Source organism: Temnothorax nylanderi, unplaced genomic scaffold (genome assembly GCF_030848795.1).
Source record: "Temnothorax nylanderi isolate EJ_2023f unplaced genomic scaffold, tnyl_v1.0 TNYL_tig0027_pilon, whole genome shotgun sequence".
NCBI classification, from domain to species: Eukaryota; Metazoa; Arthropoda; class Insecta; order Hymenoptera; family Formicidae; genus Temnothorax; species Temnothorax nylanderi.
In genome coordinates this window covers 1244880-1254077 of record NW_027249089.1, presented here as the reverse complement: position 1 = coordinate 1254077, position 9198 = coordinate 1244880, and the positions used below count along the sequence as shown (strand labels likewise).

The 9198-nt window shown below is 33.4% G+C and overlaps 1 protein-coding gene across 1 annotated transcript in view; it reads left to right on the top strand.

Annotated features, from left to right (window-relative positions):
- Rhogef3 (Rho guanine nucleotide exchange factor 3) overlaps positions 1-9198 on the top strand; it is a 150551-nt gene that overhangs the window by 11775 nt on the left and 129578 nt on the right. The gene's annotated exons all lie outside the window — the stretch shown is intronic.

Sequence of the window (9198 nt, the reverse complement as noted above, 5' to 3'; positions counted from 1 at the left end):
CAATCCTTCAATCTTTTATAACAATTTGTCAGTTGAAATCCAATTATTACACATCAAGCAAATCATTCATTTATCAAATAAAGTGTAATTGTTTGAATCATGCTTCATTTAGTTTTCTTTGAGGAAAAGAAGAGAAATATTGATTTTTTTATACATATATTCCCATATATTGTTACACATAAAATATGTCGTAAGATATACTTATTACATTTTTCTTATTACATTTTTCTTAAACTTAGATACCGATATTTCTGCGATATGTATCGGCATATTAAATTGATATTAACATGTCGTGCCAGGTGCAGACGTGCGTCAAATCGATTAGATCGAATATATGTCGTATTATGGGAGTCCCAAGGATATCCAGTCGATTCGACTTTTGAGGGCAACATGATGCTTATTTTGACGTTCACCGTGCTACGGAAATGCTGCCACAATCGCATTTGTAATATTAGTGAACGTCATTCGTCTTAGAATCACTTTTTTGGGGACTCTTTTATCCAGAGACATTATATAATTACGTTTCCTTAATCATTCAAGTTTGACTTTCTATTTGTTTTTATGGAATTAACGTAACATTACGTAACCAGCTGTCCCAAGGAATTCGTAAGAATTCGGGTGTGCCAATGACTCACATGGACGTGATTGAAGCAAGAGGTGAGTACAAAGATATCGTCGACGTTACCGCATCTTCTTGCGGTGCATTCTGCGGAATTATCGTACACTCACTTTACATTCGACCGCACGTAATAAATTTTCCTTCCGTAATTCAATTCACGGAAACCAGGAAAACCTGAGAGAAGAGTCCCCTTTTAGACAGGAATGATGTTCATGCGCGTAATCGAAGATCCATTTCTGATTGGATCGAGGATACCGATCAGCGCGCAGCGCTTACGCAACGGGATTCCTCGATCTTACTTTTACGAAATAGGTAAAACGTCGAAAGTTGCTGGAATATACATCGTTTACGTGATATGTGAAAAAAATGAATCGTAGTTGCGCATATATTTCATACATTAATACTCGCATCTAAAATCTATTTTAAACAATCTATAATTAGCGTCAAATTTCAAGAAATTTTGGATTATAAAAATAATAAATTTATAATTTTACCTGTACTGTGAATTTAATATATATATATATTTTTGATTCGTCAAATGTTTTATGTATCACATATGAAATTGTAAACAGAGAATTTTATATTGAAATCCGATGTAAATTATAGAGCGCGTAAAGTAAATTTTAAATCACGAAACATAAAATATTGGCTTTCCTGGAATAATTATTTTACGTAACACCTACAAAAAATGTGTATTGCGATCGCGAACGTGTTTCACACGAGGAAAACTGCAGGCGCTTAAATCGTATGTCGCGAATAAAAGGACATTAAGAATTCTATCTATTTCAATGCATCGTTGACATTATTGTATCAGTTATAATTAACATTATGCTAGACGACATTAAAATCGTAGGACCGGTCTGCGAAGTATCTTTTGCTGTTGAATAATGCATATATGATTTTCCATAATTGCACAACCGCGGTGGGCTCGATTCAGTCACGCGTAATTATATGCAATAAACTAGACTAGTCAAGAAAGAGTCCGTTAAATCATTATTCTGTGTATATATTTACAGACCCATTATCACAGACTCATTAGATATATCTGATTCTGCAACTTGTACTCCCACGCGCATAACAAGTTTTTTTATCTTTAAAACATGACGTTCTGGAAGGATTTTCTAATGTATCAAAGTATCTAAGTATATTCGCTCGTCAGTTTTTACCATAAATGTACAAGTTTCTCTCTTTCTTCATCTTCCTGCCTCTCTTTCTTTCTCTCTCTTATATATTCCTTCCGTCATGGTTGATGACTTCTCATAAAGTGATGAAATTCCACGTTGTAATGCATCATCTGAATTTCCGCATAAACAAGTTAATATAATATTACAATTGATATAAAAAATTACATAATGGTTCCTATTTTCTTAACTATATGTTTCGTTATTTTATATATAGTAAGAATATATATATAAAATTTACTATAATTTTTATATTATGAAAAAAGAAAACATATCTCGCATAGCTTTTCATGTGTGAGGTCAATGCTGTTTTAACGCAAGATCAAGTAAACGAGATCAAATGTCGTTACGTATCTATGTATTGAAATAATGTGAATAGAACGACTTTCGCGTGGCCTTCATTCATCCATACCTTGCTACAACTGCATACAAATGAGTCATTGCAATTTATTTAATGCTTAACCTTTGCTTATATATGATATTTCTACTTTAATTATCTTGTTAACGAAAAATATAGTATTTTAGTTATATTTATTTTACAACAATTATACTTGTAACTGAAGAAAATAAATAAAATAATGATAAATTTTGGCGGTTAAGCTTTTAAGTAAAAATGTTTTCTTCATCTTTAATTGTTAACTTGCTACAGCAATTGACTGTTATAGAAGCTGTTGTAGCAATCTCTGAAAAACATCTTTGTTCTACTATGAAGAAAAAAAAATTCTTACGCAAGCAGGAATCGATTGCAATTTAAATTCATAACAAAATTAACGAGATCCTGTCTATATGCAAATAAGATAACATAAAATTCATAAAGTCATAACGGAACATTCACTTGAATCTATCGATGTTAACGATAAGTTTTATTATCGAATAACTCTCCAGTATATATGTAGGTAGTATTTTTCATGGTATTTTTCTAGGATATATTATTATCACGTAGAAACAAATAACGAATAAATGTTACATAATTGTTTGTTCAAAAATGCAATGTCCGTGCGTTATTAAATTTCTTTCGTTGAGATTTTAATAAGAGAGATAGCTAGCTTGATTATTCATTAATAATTTCTCATGTGAAAATATTAATTAATATGAAACATGATTACAATATGACTGTTTATCAATTGATACGGATTTTGAAATTAGCTTTCGTCATTTAAACGTCGTTTCCGTTAAATTAACTATCAACACGTATGTAAAGGATAAGAAATACATACTTTGCTTTTAATAACGAAACACGTTACACGATTTCCAGAAGAAAAATCATGTTCGTAACGTTGTTATAGAGACTGAATTGTAGGTGTGACGCGAATAAAAATCCGTGTCTTTATGTTAATGTTAGGTATGTAGATTAGGAAGTAAAAAATAAACCGGTCCTGATTGTAGTCGTTGTAATCAATTTACGATGTCGTGCTATCGCGCTCACGTGATGTTTATATGCATGTGTAATTTTCTGCATAATATGCAACATAATTTTAATCTCGGTGTTGTATTAATTTTTTCGTAAGGGATAGCAAAAAATATGCATTTTAGATGGCGAGGATATCAATATATATCAGGGAAAAATGTTTAACGAACAGCTGTAACAATAACAGTGATAACAATAATGCAATAATATTAGTAATAATGTATGACGAGATTATGAACAAAAGAAATGTACGTGTAAATGGAGAAAAAATAACGTCGAAGTAGACACAATAAGAAGTAAATACAATTAATCATTCCCAAACAGGTAGTTGAAATATCATTCGATCTATGACTAATTCCGCGAATTTTGTAACCAGTTCTATCTTATTAATAAATTTAAAACGCGCTTCGCTATTGTAAATTTTGATTTACGTAATACAATTAACGGATAATGTATTTTATCCCTTTCCAAACGCGTTAAATATGCTTCAATTTTAATGGAAACTTCGTGTAAGACGGTAGAAGCAATTGATCAAATTGCGCAATATTACCAAATGACTCCAAATGCGTATTACATGTAACTAATTCGCTAGATACACGTATTTTATGCACTACACGAACGTATTTCGCATTGCGACAGCAAGAATTTTTAAACAAATTTCCGTCAATATAACATATAGCATATCGGATGAGTTTGCAATTTTATATAGCTGTATGCATCTATCAAATATTTTTCTTTTCAAGTAAATATCTTTGAAAAGTTTATTTCAACATGCGTTAAACGTTGAGGACACGTATATTAAAGAATTTAATAAAGTATGTATGTGTGCATGTATATGCGCGCACACACAAAATATAGAGTTCTAGACAAGTGCCCAACTGTTTAAACAACTTTCTTAAGATTGCTAGACAGTAAAAGATAAAAGAAAAAATACAAGAAAAGCTTCTTTTATATATTTTTATATAATTTTTATATATAAAATCTGATAATGCAAAAGACTTTTGAATTTTTCAAGGTTATATGAGAGTTAGCTTGCGTCTTTTAAACGAAACACTAATTTTTTTTGTTGCAATACCATAAAAGTACAAAAATGCCGATTCAACAGTCTCTTTCAAAGTGGCATTAAAACAATCCAAGGTTACACGGAAGGAGAAGTTGAAACATATGAGAGAACCAGATCTTTATTACTTTCAATTAGAGAAGAACGCTATTTTCGGTTAGAATTAGATCTTGGAAGCCTTAGTAAATTATTCGCGTGAATAATATTAAGTCTTCCGAGTTCCGAGATCCAGTCATGACCGAAAATGGCATTTTTCTTTAATTGATTGTATATCATAGCGGTCCTATATTTACTTATCATTACTTATTACTTTATTTATTTTACTTACAGTATATATCGACATTTTTATCTCTGGCTCTTAAATACTACTGTAATTTGTTGTAAAACAAGTGATTAATTATAAGAATAACTATTTGTCCTGATATACTCGCACAAGCACCGGTAATTTGCTTTTTAATTTTTTTTTCGAGTTGTATAGGTAATTTTAAAGACCGATTCTTTCTAACAATCTCCCGAAAAAGTAGTCGAATACCGTTAAGTGACTTTGTCAGCTAATTTATCGGTCCATCACGTCCAATCTATATCGATTTAAAAATGCGTCATTTAGCTGCCTTGTTGATATTAATATATAACGTGGCATATTTTACAATATATTATTGTAATTAATGTAATTGATTCTAACCGCGCTACATAAGTGACTCTTAATCTTGGCATATATATGTACGTGAAATGTTTAAAAATAGAGATTAATCTGTCGAGACAATCTGTTGTGTCTGAGAAGATTACATATAATACGTAATATATGTATATATGCAACATGTCACTTTATATTATAATCTCATTTGTATGGCGTTAATACAAAACTGATGCAATATCACAAATCGTTCGCGATATACATCGTATATAAAAATTCAAAAAGAGAATTGACCCTTTCCAAAATTTAAATATTTTTAAAAATAAGAAAGATATTTATTTCATTCGCTTATTTTCGACGATGAGAATTGTATTTTTTATGTCAGATTATAAATAGATATTAAACTTTGTTTTTATGCTCGAAAGATTTAAAGATACAGATTTCATTGAAGGCACATATGGCGCGATAATCATATGCCCGTTTTTACTGGACGTGCGTCGGCGATATATCGGCAATCGTTTCACGTTTTTTACAATCGCATGACAGTGATACCGCCTCTTTCCGCTCTGAGAGCTGATTATTCGATTCCGCAGCTCTGCACAGGTGATGACCTTGAGTGATGCATCGATCGGGTGCGAAGTGAGAGGAAAAAAGGGAGGAAGCGAAAAGGAGAAACAGAAATACCGGATGTGTTTTATTAATACATCATTCACGCATGACACCAGTGTAGTTTCCACAAGCGCGACATGCAAATACGCGATGATTAAAGAGAGATATTGCTGACCGCGGAGTCCCGAGTTGCACACGCAATCCTCGCGCGGTGCAAGAGAGCCTAAGGAGAGCCGATAAAACTATACGGTATTGCGTGGCTGCAGCCGAACGTTCGTTTATCAGTCGGCCAGACGCAGCTTCTAATTTTTTCCTTATGAATATTGATCGCGACATTACGAAAAAAGCGTGCGCAACAGCTGCGTTTGTCAAATCGCTACACAACTGCGGACATCTTGCGTATGGAGAGCTTGTGCCATTATCGTGCAACGCAATTTGATCTGCAATTCGGTTCTTTTATTTTACACATATACACACTGAGAAAAACATTTGTTAATCCCAAAAAATATTTAGTCCGATACGAGCAACTAAACATGTTAGTTAGTTAACTAAACATTAGTATGTTTCAACAATTATTAAGTTGCACTAAAAAAGGTATAATGCATTCATGTCAAGCTTTAAAATTTTTTAATCAAGAATTAATTAATTCAACTAATGTTTAGTTAAACTACCTAAAATGTTTAGTTGCTCGTCGGACTAAATATTTTTTGGGATTAACAAATGTTTTTTCTCAGTGCATATATAAATAAAGAATAAATTTTATATTTTTAATAATTTTAATTATTGTATACATATATCTATATAATATGTAAAATTTTGAATATAAAAATGATTAAGAAAAATTAATAAAAATTATAGCGAAACTTATAATCATTAAGAAATAAAATAAAAAACATTTTTGGTTATCGGGCGGATTGTCAGTCTAATATTAATTTGTGAATCATACACATTTGTTTAGAATTCTAATCACATGCCGATTATTAAGTGGTCTTGCAACCGGATCGTATGCTAAAGATAAAAACGCGCAACCGTACATTATTAAGTCGATATTAATAATCAATTTGATATTATACTAAAGGAGGATTACTTCATTCTCATTTTGTACAAGAAATTTATGAAGAAAAGTATTACTTTATAAAATTTAATATTTGATTTCTTAAAAGAATTTTCTCTCTCTTTTTCTTCTTCTCTCTTTTCATCTTTTCTGCTCTCTAAGATATAAACACGAAATAGCCATTGCAGCATTGCTCGGAAAACAGCGATGATTGATACGCGAGATGATACCGCTATGGGTACCCAGAAGTTCTCGCATCCATTTTCAAAGATATCTATGAATTTTAATCCGCCATCGCAAGGAACGTAGTCTTCTCGCAGGCGCAGCGAGCGTAGCGTAATGTAGAGAGAGAGAGAGAAAGAGGGGGCCCCCCTATTACGTACGCGGCATCAATAATGAATGGGCGAGGCTGCAACGTCGCAAATCAGACAGAGCTTCTTATCACAGGCGTGCAGACTCGCGGTTTCATTATGGGCTTCACTGAAACACTTTTCCCTACAAATTATTTCATAATTATGTGCAATTGCGATGTATGAACGATGTCACATTCTTCGGCAAGGATTAAACTCGCGAAATTACCAAATTGCCAAACGAATTGCCGTTTGTCTCGAACGTTGAGCATCGTTTGTAGACGCGCGTGCACCGAGAGACGAACGAAAAATGAATTTGTTCTCGATCGGGTCACCAGGACCGCCGAGGATGCAGTTAGACCGCAACTGAGGATTCACCTCGTGGGGAAAGGGAAATCCAATAGCGTCGGAATTGAATAACTTATCGACAGATGTCGTGGAGCGTGAAGGCACGTTCGGGAACAACTTCCTCCTCTCTCGAGGAACCGCCGCAGATCAGCCTAAGATCGATAGGCTACATCCAGTCACTCTAGCAGCCAGTGCACGATTTTCATGTTAAAATCTCAACCTTCACCTCCATTTACGCGGTTCTTTTTCTTCTCTTTTTATATATTACATCGTCCCATTTTTCAAAATATTCTTCCTCTTCTTTAGATTCTTATCTAAACTCTCTCCTATAAATTGTCTTTATTTTCTCTAAAAACCTGTTTCTGACCAACTATTTCACCGGATGTATATATTTGATTGATAGATTAGATTATGTTACGTTGTTTTTATTTTATGTTTTTTTATCATATATTTATTTTGCAACAATGAGTTCAAACAGTGCGTCAATGTTTATAATGTACATGCACTTTATATAATCTTATTCATTGTGCCATATATATATTATAAATATAAATTCTGTTATATAAATATATATTAGAGCATATTTTTTTAGACGGAATTATAATGATTTTATCTTTTCTCTGTTTGTCTATCTATTTATACTTTTATTCATTTTATTTTTACTATTTAAAATAGCTTTTCTGGAACAACATGAATAAGACATAGTAGCGTAAGAGACACGAAGTCTTTTAAGAAAGAGAAAGAGAGAAAAAAAAGAAAAAAAGAGAGAAAGAGAAAGAGAGAGAAGTATTCGTTTGCATACATAATTTTTTATCATTTAAAGCAGTTTATTTTATGTCTGTATTGGAATAATACAGCATTAGATTAGTATAGATCTTAAATTGGTTAAAGAGAGAAAGAGAGAGAGAGAAAGGATATGTCGTTCAAGAAAGTCATAAAAATTTGAGTGAAACGTACTACTGTCGTATTGATATGTACAACCTCTTGTGCAAGAAGCATTCGAAGGATACCTATGAAGAATTGGAGAGGGTAAGAGCAGATCGTATTCACACAACAGCGCGCGAATGTATCGTAGTCGCTTTATTTCGTTGAGAGATCGAAGAGCTTGCTTAGTCTTATTTACCAATGAGATAGCACCAAATCTTCTTTCACAGTATTTCCAAAGCTCTCCAAAGCTGGAAAGTTGGCCGATCTTTCGATTACGTGCGAAGAGCAGCGATATTTGTTTGTCAGAAACAACTTCGTTTTTTCTTATCGTGAAGGATGGTGAAATCAATTGGTGCCGAGTTATTTCACGTACAAAACGTTAAAAGGTGATGCATGTAAGTGACATGTTAGGCAGTTTTGATCAGCTTTCGAGGAATTTCGAAAACAACGCTTTTCCGTTAAAATCTAACCCGAAATACGAGCGAGGTGGTGGTGGACCTGGTGAACATATGGGTCACAGAGAGGAAGTGCCTGCAGCGTATTACCTGCACATGAGCCCGCGCGATAACCCAGGGCATAGCATAGGCGGACCTTGGACCAGTAACCCATATAATGTGCGCACGCGGAAGCGACGCGAGTGTCCTTCATGTACACCGATAAGCAGCCTTGATCCCGGCTTTATTTTACTCGGGGAAATTTGGCGTTCCGTTCTCGCGCATGTCTCCCGTCCTAAATCCACGCACGTTCATTTTCTGAGATTCGCTAACGCACTCGATAGATATATTAAAACATTTCTCTCTCCGTGCCGGCATTGTTATCGGATCGGTTTTGGGATTGTGGGAATCAACTCAATAGAGATGGAGAAAGTACTGTCGACAGGAATTCCACTGTGTAATAAAAATTATATACAAATGAAGAATTATATAAAGACAACAATAATACAAATAAGGAAAGAGCCATTTAGAGAAAATATAAACACTGCAATTATAGATGCGTGAATATTTGCGA